Source organism: Palaemon carinicauda, chromosome 22, assembly GCF_036898095.1.
Source record: "Palaemon carinicauda isolate YSFRI2023 chromosome 22, ASM3689809v2, whole genome shotgun sequence".
NCBI lineage: Eukaryota > Metazoa > Arthropoda > Malacostraca > Decapoda > Palaemonidae > Palaemon > Palaemon carinicauda.
Genome location: NC_090746.1, coordinates 55,904,396 through 55,921,868, shown reverse-complemented (window position 1 = coordinate 55,921,868; position 17,473 = coordinate 55,904,396). Strand labels below are relative to the sequence as shown.

The following is a 17,473-nucleotide window of genomic DNA, read 5'->3' as shown; positions in this document are numbered from 1 at the left end:
TTTCATTCCTATTTCTTGCACGCTCTTTTGCCTCTCTCACATCTACCCTCTTATCATCCAGAGTTTTCTTCACTCAAACATCCATCCTTGTATTCCAAAATATACTTCCAATTTTAAAACTTCTACTCTCTATCGTACTACATCCAAGCACATTCAGACACCCCAAACCTATAGTCACCCTCCCCCAGCTTTTCCTCTTTGATATCTCACAAGAAATCATGCTGGGATATGTTGGCGCTATTCTAATTTTTTTTCTTTATACCACCACGGCCACATACATATATACTATACATATAATACACTGTAATACCTATTACAAGCATTGTATCGCTTTGTGAGGAAGAATTTCCCTCCATATGCACATTTTGGGAGGGGACAATTACTAACGAGATTATCAAACGTATCCATACAAGATACATGCAGTTTAAAGGCCGCTCATGAATAGCAGAGACAAGGGAGAGTGACATTGCCTTAGCAAGCAGGACAATGCCCTAGAGACTGACCATATATACATATGATCAGTGCCCAAGCCCCTCCCCATCCAACCTAGGACCAGGGAGGGCGAGGTAATGGCTGCTGATGAATCAGCAGGTAGACATATAGGCTACTACACCCCCCCCCCCACTCCTTAGCTCACCAAGATGGTGAGGTTGCAGTCACTAAGGGAACTAACTTGTTTGAGCGGGACCCGAACTCCAGTCTAGTAATCACCAGGCAGGCCACTTTTTACGCCTTTTTGTTTTCATAGGAGCTCACAGCCCCGCTTTGTTCAGACCCTAACTCTTTCACTCTCCCAGCCGCAATAGAAGAATTACATCTCAAGCTCCTATTTGTAATTTTTTTACAGTTGTGACCCACGTTCTTTGTCGAGTAGTGATTGCTAGTGTTCATAACAAAGACATTTTCTGGTGATTTGTAAAATTAATGGTATTATGACAATGACCCCCTTGGAAATAAAAAAAAATGGCAATATGAAAGAAAAGATTATAATCACGGCCGACCTCCAAAAACTGTACAGTTGCACTGCAACATTTACAAATGGAACAGTTACAATTCTGAACAATAAAGAGGCTGCCATTGATGAATCAATGGGAACATGATCTTAACACTGAATGTTTTCCATTTATCTGGGTACATGAAAAGCAGTGAGAAGGTGATGTGATTACCGAAAACACTATTATTGAAAAGGCAAAGGTATTAGAAATGATAAAAAGGGGCACTCTCAAAATGTAGGGATTTCAATTGAGAATATCCTGCAAAATTTTATGAAATATACTTCATCAGGATGAGTCATCTATATAATACCGACAACGAGATTTCAAACAGCCATAACATTTTAAAGAAAAGGACAAATATATCAACTCTAAAGTAGATGGGTCCCTTCACAAAACTGAATGTAAGAGCGTAAAATAAAACAACCAAGCGTGAGGAAAGCATAATTTCAAGTGATGCAATTAGTGATTGTGAATGCCACTCAAGAAAGAGAACTGATAGTTCTCATAGACGGAGATTCTCTCTTGAAGCAATAACCTCTCTTCATTCTCCTCCTCCTCCTCTCTTGTCTCCCTCATGATAGCCACGACTCTCCTTAGAGGTAAAGGCAAATTAATTTGTAAATATTTCTATTCTTTGCTGTGAAATGTTGATTTGTTTTCACTTCTCATATTAGGGGTCACAGTTTTTTCCTTAAATAACTTTAAAATTTTTTAATTATCATCATTATTAATGGAATAATTAACCCGCCCGATAAGTCAAGCTCGATTCTTAAAGAGCTGGTCACTAATCATTAAAAATCAGTGTACTGTATATGTTTATTTATAAATGCGTTAAATGCGCTTAGCTATTTTATCTTTTATGGGAATTTTTTATTTTTAGTTTAAGACCATTTTGGTTTGCGAGCGAGCTTCTGGAACAGATTAAACTCTTAAATTCAGGTACTACTGTGTTTGTATAGGGTGTATATATATATATATATATATATATATATATATATATATATATATATATGTATATATATATATATATATGAGTGTATGTACAGTATGTATGTATGTATATATATATATATATATATATATATATATATATATATAGGGAGAGAGAGAGAGAGAGAGAGAGAGAGAGAGAGAGAGAGAGAGAGAGAGAGAGAGAGAGAGAGAGAGAGAGAGAGAGAGAGAATTGAAAATTGGTATTCGTAATGTTAGAACCATGATTCAAACTGGGAAGATACAGGAAGTGGAGGAAGGATTTGTGAAATATAATTGCGATATCTTGACCTTAAGTGAAACACGTTGTAAGGGAATTGATAATGAAATCTTAGACCAAAGCTATATATCCAAAGAAAACGGATGGAGCTGGAAGAGAAAGGGTAGGAATAATGACGATATCAAGAACAGAAAAGGCATTAACTGAGTGGAGGGCTGTAAATTGCAGATTCAGATTGCTACTTGCAAAGTTTAAATCAAAGTAGTGAAATATGAGGCTTATAATTTGCTATGCACCCACAAAGGATGCTCCTGAAGAAAGAAAAGATGAATACTATGAAGAACTGTAAAGTGTAAAAGATAAGATCCCCGATTGAGATATTAAAATTGTGATTGGTGACCGCAATGCTAAAGTTGAAGGAATAATCAAGGTCCAATGTGATGGGTGATGAGGGTCGTGACAGCGAAGTTGCAAATGAAAAAGGAGCACATTTTATGACTTTTTGTTAAAAAAAAATAAGCTTGTTATTGGAGGTACTTTTTTTACCAGCACAAGGACATCCACAAATGTACTTGGATATACCATGTCCCAATTACAAAAAACAAATAGATCACATAGCCATTAATGAAGAGAGAAGGATTCTGAGAAATATAAGAAGTTATAGAGGTGAAGATTGGTAGTGATCACCAGCTCCTAATTGTTACACTGAAATTTAAACTGAAAGCACTCAACTGAAATGTAGATAAAATACCTAGGTTTGATAAAACTAAGCTTCTAAAAGATGAGCAGAGAAACATTTGCAATTGAATGTAGGGATCGATTTGCAGTCTTGAGACACATTTAGAGAAGGAGTGCAGACAATTAACAAAGAATGGTGTGACATTTGGAACATATATCAGTCAGGTGGTAGTGAAGTTTTGGGACATACAGTTACAAGGAGAAAGCCACAGATATCAACTGATACTTGGGTAACAATAAAACCGAGACAAGGACAGAAATTGATTGTTGAAAGTTTTTGTGGAAGTAATGAAAATTGAAAAAATTGATACGCTAACTTGCTAAGTATTCCAGTATTGATAATGAGGTCAAAAGGAAAGCAAGGAATGACTGGAGAGAATATTTAGACAGGAAAGCAGATGAGGTTGACAAACCTATGAATTCAGGGAGTGGCTATGGTGTAAGAATTGCTCATAGAATTATTGATGAAATCTCTACTAGGGCAAAGAAGCATATGCCCATCAAAAAGAGAGATGGATCTGTTATAACAACAAATGAAGAAAGGCTATGTTGAATTAAACACTTTATTGAAGCCATGAATAGGAGATATGAAGGGAATAATTTGATTGATATACCTGAACCTGAGGAAGACCTTGGTGTACCCATGAATAAATTCATTGCATTTGAAGTCGAAGCTAACATTAAAAAACTCAAGGGATCGAAGGGGCCTGGATACGATGGAATAACAGCCAAATGATACTGGCTGAAAGCGAAGTGATTCTAAGAATACTAACTATATTATTTCGAAGAATGTGACGTGAAGAGGCAAACCTGATGAATGGGAGCTAGGAGTGATGGTAAAAATTGCAAAAGAAAAGAGGTCTAACTGACTGTAATAATTACAGCGGCATCACACTTACGTAGATGCCATGAAAACATGTAATATGGTAATTCTATAGAGACTAGAGAAAAAGATTGATGAAAAGCTGAGGGATGAACAAGCAGGGTTTAGAAAAGGTAGAAGCTGTACTGACCAAATTTTAATTTTAAGACTATGTACAGCAATGTGAAGAATATAGAAATCTACTTTTGATGACAATTGTGGACTATGAAAAAGCCTTGATGAGTGTGCACCGGCCAATTTTATTATGGATTTCCTCTTAAATATGTAAATTTGATAGTGTTCATGAGCATAGTAAGTACAAAGTTAATGCTTGTGTTGCCCTATCAAATGAATTTCCAGTGAACGGTGGAATACTTCATGGGAATGTATTTCCACCCATGTTGTGTATGTTCCTCATGGATTTTGTAATGCATAGAACGGTTAGGGATGATGGAGAAGGATTGGACTGGATTGGTAATAGGAAATTAGCTGACCTAGATTATGCTGATGACGCTGTCCTTATTAGCAGAACACCACAGGATTTGTAGTGCCTGCTCACTAGAATGCATTAAATTATTCTCAATGTAAATAAAAGAAAGACTAAAGATGATAACGGAATATGCAAAGAAAGATGAAATATCACTGGAAGGAGAAAGGATTAATGAGGTAGAATCTTTTGAATATTTATGAACTATGATCTCTAATACAGGACTTTAAAATTGGAATTTAATGAAAGATTGAAAAGGGTAAATGAGACAATGGCAAGATTAAGTAAAATTTAGAAATCACATTGCCTGAAATTAGAAATAAAAATCAGGCTGTATTTCAGTTTAGTGAGGTCGGTGTTATTGTATGGACATGAGTCATGGTATGACAATGAAACAATGTCCAACAGATTTAGTAGATTTGAGAACAGAGTCCTCAGAAGAATATTGGGGGTTAAAAGGCAAGACAGGATTACAAATGAAACTATAGGAGAGATCATTTGAGTGCCATATATGGATGAGATCATGAGGGGTATATGGAGATGGTTTGGTCATGCTCTTCACACTCCCCAAAGAAAGATTAGCTCACCAAACATTCAATTAGGCCTCACAGGACAATAAAAGAGTTGGAATACCCAGGCATACATGGCAGAGGACTATGAAGCGTGAAGTAGGAGATGATGAATGGAGAAGTATTGATTTAAAAGCTCAAGATACAGATGATTCAGATGACTGGCGAAATCTAACCGAGGCCCTTTGTGTCAATAAGCTTAGGAGATGATATATATATATATAGATATATATATATATATATATATATATATATACATATATATGTATATATATACATATATATGTGTTGGTATTATATGTAATACATATATACAGTCAGCCCTGGATATCTGCAGGTTCTATCTTCACGAATTCTGTCATTCACAATACAGAGAATTGCATTACCTATTGAATAAAAATTCATCCATTCGCAGTTTTGCAATAAGTACTTTCACGGCCCTAGTATTTCGAACCGACCGTGCTCCTTCGAACCCGGTCTGCTTCACACTTTTTCCTTCTCCGCACAGCACAACACTCTTACATTATCTTTCCACATGTGTCCATCTGCCACTTCGGTCATCTGTGTAGAATCACGTGATGTAAAAAAAAAAAAAAATCCTTTCCTGTGTTTATAGTGATTTTAGCATAAAGTGATACATAAATTATGCTACCCCACGTGCCAAACAGTCAACAGCTGAAGAGTTGCATCATGCTCCACATTCAACTACTCAGAATTCCGTACGTAAATGGTTAGTGGTGTTATACTATACTGATACTTTTTCTTACAATTTTTACTGTTAGTATATCCATTATGTATTAGTGTTTTTAACTACTGTGCAATACTGTATATGAAACACCATACTCTACAACAGTAATGTAGAAATAAGCTACATGTATGGTTAGTCTGAACTGTACGAATCGACCTGCAGAAATCAATGATCACGTAAGTGTGTTACCTTAGCTAATTAAGCTGTTCTGTACTGATAATACACTACAGTAACAGTGAGTGTTATTAGAGATGAACAGTGTTTTTTTTTTTTTTTTTTGTTACAGTATTTACAGTAAGTGTGGTGATGACTCGTGTTATGTAGTCTTACTGTGCACTATGAGAAGGTGAATATATACATACATCACACTTGTGTACAGTTACTGAAGTGTGTTCATACAGTAATACAATACTTATATTGATAGAAACCACATAAAAAGAATATACTATTATTATCACTAACTAAGCTACAACCTCTGTTAGAAAGACAAGATGCTATAAACCTAAGGGTTCCAACAGGGAAAAATAGCCCAGTGAGGAAAGGAAACAAGAAAATTAATAAACTTCAGGAGAAGTAATGAACGATTAAAATACAATATTTTAAGGAGTGATATTAAAATAGATCTTCCCTATATAAACTATATAAACTAAAAAAAAAAAAAAAAAAAAAAAAAAAAAGCAGGATGAGAAATAACATAGAATAGTGTGCCCGAGTGTACCCTCAAGCAAGAGGACTCTAACCAAAGATAGTGGCAGACCATGGTACAGAGGCTATGGCACTACCCAAGGATAGAGAATTGTTTGATTTTGGAGTGTATTTCTCCTAGAAGAGCTGCTTACCATAGCTAAAGAGTCCCTTCTACAATTGCCAAGAGGAAAGTAGCCATTGAACGATGACAGTACAGTAGTTAACCCCTTGAGCGAAGAATTGTTTGGTACCTCAGTGTTGTAAGGTGTATGAGGACAGAGGAGAATATGGAAAGAATAGTACAAACTATTGAGTGTACTATAAGTGTAGGCAAAGGAAAAATGAGCCTTAACCAGAGAAAGGAATCTAGTGCAGTACTGTCAACCACTCAAAGGAACTAATAACTCTCTAACAGCAGTATCTCAATGGGTGGCTGGTGCCCTGGCCAACCTACTACCTACCTAGTGCAGTACAGTGCATTACCTAGTGTTAGTCCACTGCGAGTAGGCAATGGGTAGCGAGTTGGTAGGTTATGAGTTGACCCACCCTAGGGCAGCAAGCAATCACCCCCCGCGAATAAGGAATGGTGCATGTGTCTATAGTGTGTGTATATATATATATATATATATATATATATATATATATATATGTATGTATGTATGTGTGTTTGTATGTATGTATACTGGTATATATTAGAGATGGGCCGATACCACTTTGGATACCCATTTTTTTCTAGACTGATACCTATACCCAATTTTTTCTAGAACGATACCAATACCAGAGAAACAACCAATACTGATACTCTGATACTTTAGAAATTCTTTTTAAAGATTACAATATCAGTATAATATGGATTTGATGACTGACTTTTCAACTCTTTCAGTATGTGCAATGCAGTGAGTGAGGCATCAGTAAGCCTATTCAGTAAACAGTACAGGGCAAACACTTTGTGGTATCTATTTGCCATGAAACAATGTTTTAAATATTTTTTGTTTGTTTGAAACATGTTAAACTATGGGTATGTCCATGGTAATGACACAATCTGATCATAAATCTAATGCTTTACCCTATACGATTTATTTTATTACTGAATATCATATTACCTCAACTACATCACTGAACCCCCCCAAAAAATAGCTGCTCATAAATAGAGTTAAAGTTGTAAATTATTTGCATTTGAGAATTGTCTTAACGTGAAGAGCTAAAAGGGTAGCTTTGAAAAAAAAAAAAAAGTATAATACAGTAGGTTTCCATTTCCAACGTTCAATCTAAACGAATTTATCCTTAATAGTGTTATATTCTACACATCACCCTTTTGCTTTTAGCTAACATTTAGTTACAGTTGTCGGCATAAATTCTAGTACACACTAAGGTGAGAGACAAGTATAAATTTAGATTGTATACCGAAAAATCACCAGTAATACTAAACTTCTTTATGCAGCAAAGTCCATATTTCAGTTATTGAAATGTTAACTTATTCTATTCAAACCTCCCCCCCCCCCTCTATATTACGAAACTAGCACAGGTGTAATACTCTCAATTCTCAAATCATGTGGATGAAAAAAATTCTAACTGATGTGAATTATACTACAACAAAAGTGTTATTTGTATATATATTCGAAGAAGAGAGATTATACAGAATTCTTCTAAAATATAATAATTGAGAAAAAGAAGAAAAAAACATTGCAAGACTATTTCACATTACTATGCTCCGTCTACTTCAGTCTCGTTGTTTTGCCTTGCGATGTCATAATTGTTGAAAACGTTTTATTTGAGCACAAGGAAACCTTTGATGTTTGAACAACCCAAAGTACCAGTATCGGAGTATCAGCAATTTAAGCTCATTTTTTGATGGGCTGATACCGATACCAGATAGACGTGGTGGAAGCCGATACCGATACTCACAAAAAAGCCAAAATTTCCGATACCGATACCGTCGGCACATCTATAAATATGTATATGAATATATACGTATATATATATATATATATATATATATATATATATATATATATATATATACTGTATATATATATACATATATATATACTGTATATATATACATATATATATACTGTATATATATACATATATATATATATATATATATATATATATATTAATTATTTGAAGTTAAAGGAAATACTTCTCATACTCGGTATAGAGTTGGAATAATTTACATTAAACAGATTTTATTTCAAGCAACTTCATGCTACTTGGAATTAGCAGGAGGTTTTGTCATATGAGCACTTACTAGAGTATAGGAAAGCGAGAAGAATGATTCGAGTGAGAGGAATGATATACAAGGGTAAAGAAGCTACTGAACTTTATTGATATTTCACTGGAATAAGTTAACTTTAGTGTCCTATGTATACATTAGGAAAGGTACTGGAGGAAAATTTTTTGAGAAATAAAGATTTAGATGTATTAATGGTGAGCCCTTTACTGTTGCAATAATTGAGGGATATACAAAGGATGTCCCTTGGAGCTAATTTATATAGTTGATCTAATTTTAACAACAGAATCTGAGGAGCTGGTGTAAATGTTTAAAATTTCGAAGAATAATATAAAGAGGATTGAACTCGAAAAACACAGATTTTTTAAATCAATTAGTATTTTTCTTTATCGTAAAACACAGATTTTTAAATCAATTAATATTTTTCTTTATCATAAAAACCTAAGGCTTTTAATAGAAATAAGACTTCAGTAAGGCTTGAATGGTTGTTTAACTTTCATCAAGGTAGTAGTAATAGTAGCTGGCCGGTGACGTGTAAGCCACATGTGGGCCCCACCCTCCAACTAATGCAAGCTTCACTTGGACTTTAACCTAGGACTTGCGAGGATGTTGAGCCGTGCTGTGCAACTTGAAAGTTCTTAGGCTCGTATGATTAAGGAAAATACAAATTGATATACAGTAGATACTTATTTGTTCCTTCACATATTACAAACCTTAGACCTTTAATAGGAGATTAATCCTTAAAATGGCAGATGTCCGTAAAATCAATATGGCTTGTTTACTGCCCTGGGAAATGTCAGTGCACTTTGGTCTTGGAGAAGAGTGAAAGTGAGTGCTCCTGTCAACTTCCTAACAACCTGAGCATGAAGATATCACAGGTGTTAGGCTATGTCCCTACCAGGAGATTGGTAGGCGGTTGTGAAAGAACCTATATCCATAAGGATATGGTGTCTGAGTGTGGTCATTATGAGAAATGGGTTCCATATATATCATCCATCCTGGCCCTTGCATGTAAGGATGGGGGGGGGGGAGATATTTTAATATAGTATTTAATCTGTGAGGAAAAGTTACTTGGTTGTAAGGCCTCTCCTACTAGATGTCTCAACTGCTATCTAAGACGAGATGCTACTTGTCCTGTGAGGAAACTAAGTTCACCACAAGATCTAGAGAGTAGCTACAACAGGACCAAGGATAAGGTTATCCAGGGACCTGTGGGATAACTTCCATGGGTAGTGGGCAGCAAAGGGTGTCTGTCGTACCAGACACTTACCTTCAGGATGAGTGCCACTGAGTTTCTTCCTGAAGGTTATGGTATAACTGATATCCCTAACTTCATTTCCTCAAACCAGAATGGGATTTCCACAATCCTATTGGATCAGCACGACTAAAGGTGCATGAATCAGAAGTAGTAACGTTTTTGGATATCTTCATCTAGTGTATACCTTATTGGCGTGGGAGTCTCTAGTGCTCCGCAAGGGGATCTGAGATCTCTAGGAAGTGTCACTGTGTTCTAAGATGTCAGAAGAGAGAGAGTCATTTTGCCCCCTGCTAGCATGACATTGGAGCTGTGATGGACTAGAAGCTGGTTCTTGAGAAAATATCTAGACAAGGGAGAGGAAGGCCTTCCTCATCATAGTCCTAAGGGTAAGGCTTGCTAATAGTCTAAGGATCAAATGATATCCGATGCCCAGTCAAGGATACAGGAAGGTCTGCTTGAGACTCTTGAGGATTGATTGATTGATTGATTTGAAGTTTTCTGGCATCCTATCATCAAAGGTCAATGACTCTGGTATTCAATTAAAACCATAGAAGCAAATATGTCATTATAAAAATCAAATATCTTTCTGAAGACCAGCTTCTGAAATAAATCTAAAAATGGCGCTAGCATTGTACGGTACATCATGTCCAAGAATCTTGGTAAGGATGAACCTGCCCTCCTGACCTCAAGCCTCATACAGATATTTATTTCTTTCCGTTCTATAAGTGGGGCATTCAGTCAACAAAGGCCTCACTATCAAGGGTATCAAACAATATGGTTGGTGTTGGCCAGTTATCAGTGTAACCAATACGGAGACTACAAAGAGTAGATTCTCACTTTCGGGGCATCACGTTATACCTCCAAGGAGATATAACATTCGTTATTTCTCTCATCTTATTTAAAAAAAAAAAAAAAACCCAATGATGTTGCCAATTATTATAGATCAAATTCGTAATTGTAGGTAAAAAAATCATTTCAGAAATGGGATACCTTCTTGGTAGCAACTGAGCTGCAGCATTCTTTGCCCATGAATCTGCCTCCTTAGTTCCACACACCTACGTGTACAGAAACCCAGCAAAATCGAACTGTTATACTTTTCAGGCCAATAATGAAAAGTCACTCTAGAATCTTTAAAACTAAAGGGTTACTAGAATTAAAAACTTCTAAATCTTGTAGGACACTTCTTGCATCATTAAAAATGGTAAAATTGCCCTCCTCTTTTAATGCTATTTTCTCAATAGAGGTTAGTATGCCATATAGTTTGGCAGTAAATATGGAAGATACTAGACGAAGTGCACCTCTACAATTAACTATTATATATTCCAAATTCAATGCCAGCATCAGATTTGGAGCCATCGTATATATAAAAGTCAATTCCCTATGTTCTTCGACATGTTCCATAAAGAGAGATCTGGCTTTTAATTTAATCATATTCTTTTTTATACCAATAAAGTATTTACAAAAAGATATCTCTGGTAACTTCCATGGAGGGTTTGGTGATATCCTAAATGGATAAACTCTATTTCTCGCTATATCAAGAGTGTTTATTACGGTAATGGCTTTACCCGAAAACCATAAGGTTGAGAAGAATTTGGGAGTAACTCAAAATATCTACAATGCCTTACAAAGTTTGCTGTCTTACAGGCTAAAGAATTAGGAAGTCTTTGCAACCTAAACCAATACCAAACAATAGAAGACTTTCAGTAAAGGTCTAAAGGTAATTCTCCAGCGTCAACAAGGAAACTTGGGATAGGCAAAGTTCTAGACGCTCCTGTGGACAGTATAATACCAGCATGGTGTATAGAATCCAACATCTTTCTTTAGCTTGGGGTGGCTGAGGAGTATATTTCACACCCATAACTAATTCTGGAAAACTAAGGCCTTGTACAATTTTAAAATAGTTTTGCAGTCTGCCCCATGATGTATGGGACAATACTTTTAAAAGATTCACAGCCTCAAGACATTTAACTTTTAACGACTAAGTGAGGAACCCATGTAAGCCTAAAATCAAATATCAATCCTAAAAATCTAGCTTCACTTACACATGGGATCGGTTGACCTTTGATGTATATATCTGGGTTTGAATATACTCCCTAAATATGACAGATATGGACAGCAACAGTTTTGCTTGTCAAAAACTGAAATCCAATCATATCAGCTTACTCAATAATTTTGTCAAATGAGAGTTGTAGTTTTCTCTTAACCATCGACATTTGAGACACTTAAGACTCATATGACCTCTGTAAAGTACTAAAAATGTCTGAAAGGAGAGGACTGTTCGAAGCTGCTTCAGAGCCCAGGCTTATCCTCTGAGGGGTTAAAGGTCCAAGATCTTTATTCTGAAGTCTAGCAAAACTTTTATGGAGTGACAGTCTTTTACTGCTGAGACTAAGGGTAGCTTCCTTGTCAAAGGAAGATGAGGACGGCAATTCATTGCAAAGGCTTCACCCAGCAAAGTATCCCTTCTACAATGCCACTAGCAGAAGAAGGGTAGTTCTACCAGTACTTAGAGGAGACGTCAAGGTAACCTGAAACCGAAATCGTCCACAGACTGTCGAGAAATCGGTAAACCAGGTAAATGGGTAGAAAGGCCAAGATATTTAGAGGAAGTGGTGTGTTAGAAAGTGATCCAAATGCTGCTGATTTCTCTGGAGTGGTGAAGCAGTTTACTTGATGTAAAAGTAGAATTCTGGAACGACCAAAAGGCAAATGGGTACTTTAATCTCGATACACGAAGTATAAGAAGCCTTTCCGCCACGCTTCAAATTGAGGAGTCACTGATCCTAATCTGTGACCATGATGATTAAAATTAAATGTGTCAGCTAGAACATTCCTCTTGTTGGAATGGATTTTACACAACTCTATCAAGCCAGCTGTTCAGGTGCATACCTTCTTGTCCAATCTCCAAGGTCTGTGGTTTAAAAATTCTTTGATATAAGATGCAAAGGTGGTGGTGGTGTTCTTCAATGATGCCAGCTGACTTGTTAAAACATGTTTGATAGGTGGCAAATGCCATTTTTGGACTTTACAATCGGTTGAAAAGCAGGTGTTTTATTTTCTTGAATCAGTTTCCTGAGGTGTTCATGTACTCCAGATGTGTCCCACCTTCCTTGGATTTGTCTGAGAACAGCAGGATCCCTGGAGGTGGGGTTCAAGTGGAACTTCCCTGGAGAATAAGTCGTCAGTCAGGCACCAAGCCCAATCTTCCCCAGTTTCCTGTTCCACTGAAACCAGAATGAATGAAAAGTTAAATAGCATTAAGAAGACCTGTTTCTGATATGAATTTAAAAATGCCACTAGCATTGTACAACACATGTCCAAGGATCTTTGCAAGGATGAACCAGAAGGAAGATAAATTTCTGTCTGTTTTCCAGTGACACTTCCAACAATTCTGAAGCAATCAATGGTGTGGTAGCCCCTCTTAAACAAGATCCCAAGACAAGGTTTGTTTCCGAAGACATTATCAAAGTTCCTAGTCACATGGTAGCGACTGTGCTACTTCCCTCCTCCTGCTGAAACAAATGTTCAATGTGTTATCAGCATAATCCAGTCCTCTATTTCTGCCAGGCCATGTGACTGGGTTACCAGTTAAACACAATTCTCAGATCCAGGCAAGAAATGTCAACTGTCTCGATCCTGAAACACTGCCTTCTGGGGGGAGACGAGACAAGTCGATTGTTGATTAAACCCCAAGAGGAGACTAGATCGAGTAGGTACCAGAAAGGTAAGGGTGAACACTCGAGGCATTACACTGTCTGAAGCTCTGGCTTTGAATTGAAAACCAGAATCTATATGATGAAGCGGAAATACTTCTGATGAGACCAACGAATGGACATCTAGATCTACATATCCTTCAGGTTCACTAGGCATGATATGTCTTCTTCCTGAAGGTAGACTGTATGGTACTTGCTGTCTTCCTAAGGTTAGGCTGTGCAGTACTTGCTGTTTTCCATTTGAAAGGGTAAAAAATTGGTCACTGGGCCCCAGTCAATTTTTTCACCTGAAGTGTTGACTGTAAAGATCTGGAGAACAGCTTAGAAGATTTTGAGTGCATTCCTGTCCCTTTTATTCCTTCAGGATCCAAAGGTCCAGCGGTAAAGTGACTATGGTGTGCTGAGGCCTGGGAGCATCTGCAATTGTACAATTTCTTCAATTGACATCAGATTTTTTTATTACAGTTTGTACTTTCCTTGCAAAAAAATATTTTGTTTAACTTTGCATATATTAAAGGATACTTTAATGTTAAGTTAAAACTATGTAAGTCTTCTGGAGTTGGTGGAGGGCTTTAGTACTGTAAACATCATCTCCTCCTCCTCCTCCTAGACCTATTGACGCAAAGAGCCTTTGTTATATTTCGCCAGTCGTCTCTATATTGAGCTTTTAAATCAATACTTCTCCATTCATCGTATACTTCATGCTTCATAGTCCTCAGCCATGTAGGCCTGGGTCTTAATACTCTTCTAGTGCCTTGTGGAGCCCAGTTGAAAGTTTGGTGAACTAATCTCTCTTGGGGTGTGTGAAGAGCATGACCAAACCATGTCCATCTACCCCTCATCATGATCTCATCCACATATGGCACCCAAGTAATCTCTCTAATAGTTTCATTTCTAATCCTGTCCTGCCATTTAACTCCCAACATTCTTCTGAGGGTTTTGTTCTCCAATCTACAAAATCTGTAGGATATTGTTTCATTGTCATACCACAACTCATGCCTATACAATAACACATTATGAAGTAATTTTGTTTCTCACAAAACTTCTTTCATTGCTTCTATTATGAAGATTATTTATCTTCGTGGTTTTAAATACTGAGCTGCTCAAAGTGTAAGTACATACAATACTGTATTTATTTTGCTGCTAATAAACATTCTAATGTTGGTGAAAAGCTCTCTTATTAATAATCATTCTCTAGTGGCTAAAAGCATAGCTCTTGAAACTCATTTTATTGAGACCTTTATCTGATAGATCACTTTAAGAACAGTTTTTCAAGAAGATGAATTTAAATAGTTATATGTATAGTATGGCTAGATGTGTATGTAAGCAATCAGAAGTATGAAATAAAAGTTTTCCTTTCAAACATTAATTCAATACTTTCCTGGTATTTTGATATACTAAGCACAAGATCAGTTAGAAAAAAAAAATTGAGAGTTTCAAACTAGCCTACTGTTAGTGCTTGCAGTCTATCAATAGCATCTCTTTTTCAGTCTGGCTGCACTTTTAATGATGACCCATTATATTGCGGGGAGATGGGCGAGTGAATATGATTGCCAGGTTATTATTTATAAAATACAGTCATTTCAATGATTCATATCTTTGAAAAGTAAAATGCTATTCATTCAGAAGTATTAATTTCACAACCTTAAAGAATTAATAAATAAATTAATAGAATGTTTCCTCTCTCGCTGCCATGTACCAAACTCCGTGGAACCGCTATGCCGCCACCCACCTGACATGTACCTTTAGGACAGTGAAGTCTAGCCAGTGTGGAGTAAGTACAACCCAAGATCTGATTTAGATTAGTTACGCCGTTAATAAGCTTCATACATATTTCCTAGTCACGCATTCTTAATTTTTAGTCTACAGTATTTATGGTGCCTTACTAACAGCAACTGAAAAGTTTGTTAAACATCTGCTGTATAAACATTTGAAAAATACACTGGCATGTCTCCATAAGCTGTATACCCAGACATCTTAAATGCAGACGAATAGGTTATTTTTGACGCCGTCGTCATCACAGCGTTCCATACTGGAGACCAATTGATAATTTTTTACTTTCGCTGACATCATAGTATAATCCTTCATGATAACAGATGTATTATCACCTTATAAATTGTAGGCTAGACTAACAGAATGAAATGCAAGCTAATGAAGAGACATTTGGGTAAGATGACGTAATCTTATCCTAGCGTTTTGATAAAGTCATCCATAAGTTCTGTTGAAGAAATGTCTCCCCGAGTGTTGAAGATGCTTTAGCCTTTATAACAGTTTAAATCTTTCAATTACATTAGGCAATATTTTTGGCCACTTACCTCAAAACGGTTATTATCCTGTGTACTATTACATGGCGTTAAGTAGGCTTTCCACATTTTAATGCAGACTAAGTAAGAAGAAATAATGACACATTTTCTATTCTCTTACCAAAAGGACAAAGGATTGTGTGAAGAAAAGGAATTTTTCTGGACCAATTGCAATTTTCTCCCATATCTTTTGTCTCCACTTCTAAGACAGACATCTTGTTTCAAGATTGTTTAGCAGATGCATTTCCTAAGGTCTAGACTCAAAGTACTATTTATAAGGACATGGAGAGTAGTCGAAATATACTTAAGTACAGTAATACCCCTCTTCAAGTCAGTTCGTCATAAGTCGGGCACAGTTATACCCCTCTTTCAAGCCAGTTCAGACTCGTCACTCATGCTGTAAAATTCGCTTTATGCCGCTTTACCCTACCTTTCGTCCATTTTTACGTCATACAAGAATTTTGAAGTGCTATACTGTACAACACTGTATGTCACACGAAAGCTTAATAATTAGTTATCGGCTTCTTATAGAATGATAGCAGGATATAAATACTTTTACTTGTTCAATACATTTAGGAAACATACTGTATGTCACTAAAGTGTAAATATGCGACCTACGCCAAAAATTGACTTATGTCTGGTCTCTTGGAACCAATTAACGACAGGGCTTAACAAAAATTGACTTATGTCTGGTCTCTTGGAACCAACTAACGACAGGGCTTAATATTACAGAAGCTTAATATCATAATATTTAGTCTGCAATCCCTGAATATTCCATTCCAAAATGGCAGAGAAAATATTAATTTTCATAACCTTGTAAAATTATTTTAGGTTTGCTATTTTGTCTTTGTTAGGTGAATGCTACAGTATTCTCTCCTTACTATAGGCAACCTTTTGACAGGTTTTCCTATCAAGGACCCTTTCTAGATTAATCATCACAAAGCTTATCTGGTAAATCCTTTTCAAATTTAGGTGGGTTTGTACTTCCATTGCAGTAACTCTTATGATGATAGATCAAGGATCTGTGGCTAGAGTTGTTATCTCTGCCAAAGCAGGTTGATCAAGTTAGAATGGTCCAACTTCTGAAAAGGTTGCTGCACCAGCAATCACTGTGTTGCCGCAAGGAAACCAAAGCAGAATCTGTGCTATTATTATTTTCAGGATTAGTGACTTGTTCTCTCTCTTTCTTTTATCTGTAATTTTCACAGTTAAATCAGGTAGTGGAGATGTCAGCTCAGGTTTAGAAATCTGTAGCTAGAATGGCAGTTCTCCCAAAAGTGATTCATTATGTAAGAGCTCTCTCACTTCAGTATTATTGTGCAAGTTATCTTGTTCAATAAGATGATGCTATTTCTTGTGTAGTTTGTGGTTTTAAACATCACTTAAAAAGTTCACACCAGTCCTAATAAATATACTCATTACCCTTGATCTGCCATCAGCAATGCTTATTCATAAAATCAGTCACACTTATTGGAAGAAGATGGATGGTTACTTCCAAAATGAATGTACTTAGATTTTTATGGCAAGTAATGCACTCAATATCATTATAATTTACACAAAATGACTCATTCCCTTGTTCTTAGAGTCAAAGAAATACCAAAACAAGGCCAAACTCTTGGCAGTAAACAAAATCAGGGTCTAGGTATATACTGTTTGACTTTAAATGT

General features: G+C 36.3%; 2 protein-coding genes across 11 annotated transcripts in view; one reads left to right on the top strand and one right to left on the bottom strand.

The window, feature by feature from the left end:
- The window catches only part of Eip74EF (Ecdysone-induced protein E74), a 400,337-nt gene that overhangs the window by 96,678 nt on the left and 286,186 nt on the right, over positions 1-17,473 (top strand). For 2 of the 9 annotated variants that reach the window (XM_068346245.1, XM_068346242.1), the window contains one exon: positions 15,253-15,277. The exons of the other annotated variants lie outside the window; for them this stretch is intronic. The gene's annotated coding sequence lies outside the window, so the exon portion shown is untranslated. The remainder of the gene's footprint in view (positions 1-15,252; positions 15,278-17,473) is intronic. 9 annotated transcript variants of the gene reach the window in all.
- The window catches only part of LOC137616459 (U7 snRNA-associated Sm-like protein LSm11), a 288,656-nt gene that overhangs the window by 117,770 nt on the left and 153,413 nt on the right, over positions 1-17,473 (bottom strand). The gene's annotated exons all lie outside the window — the stretch shown is intronic.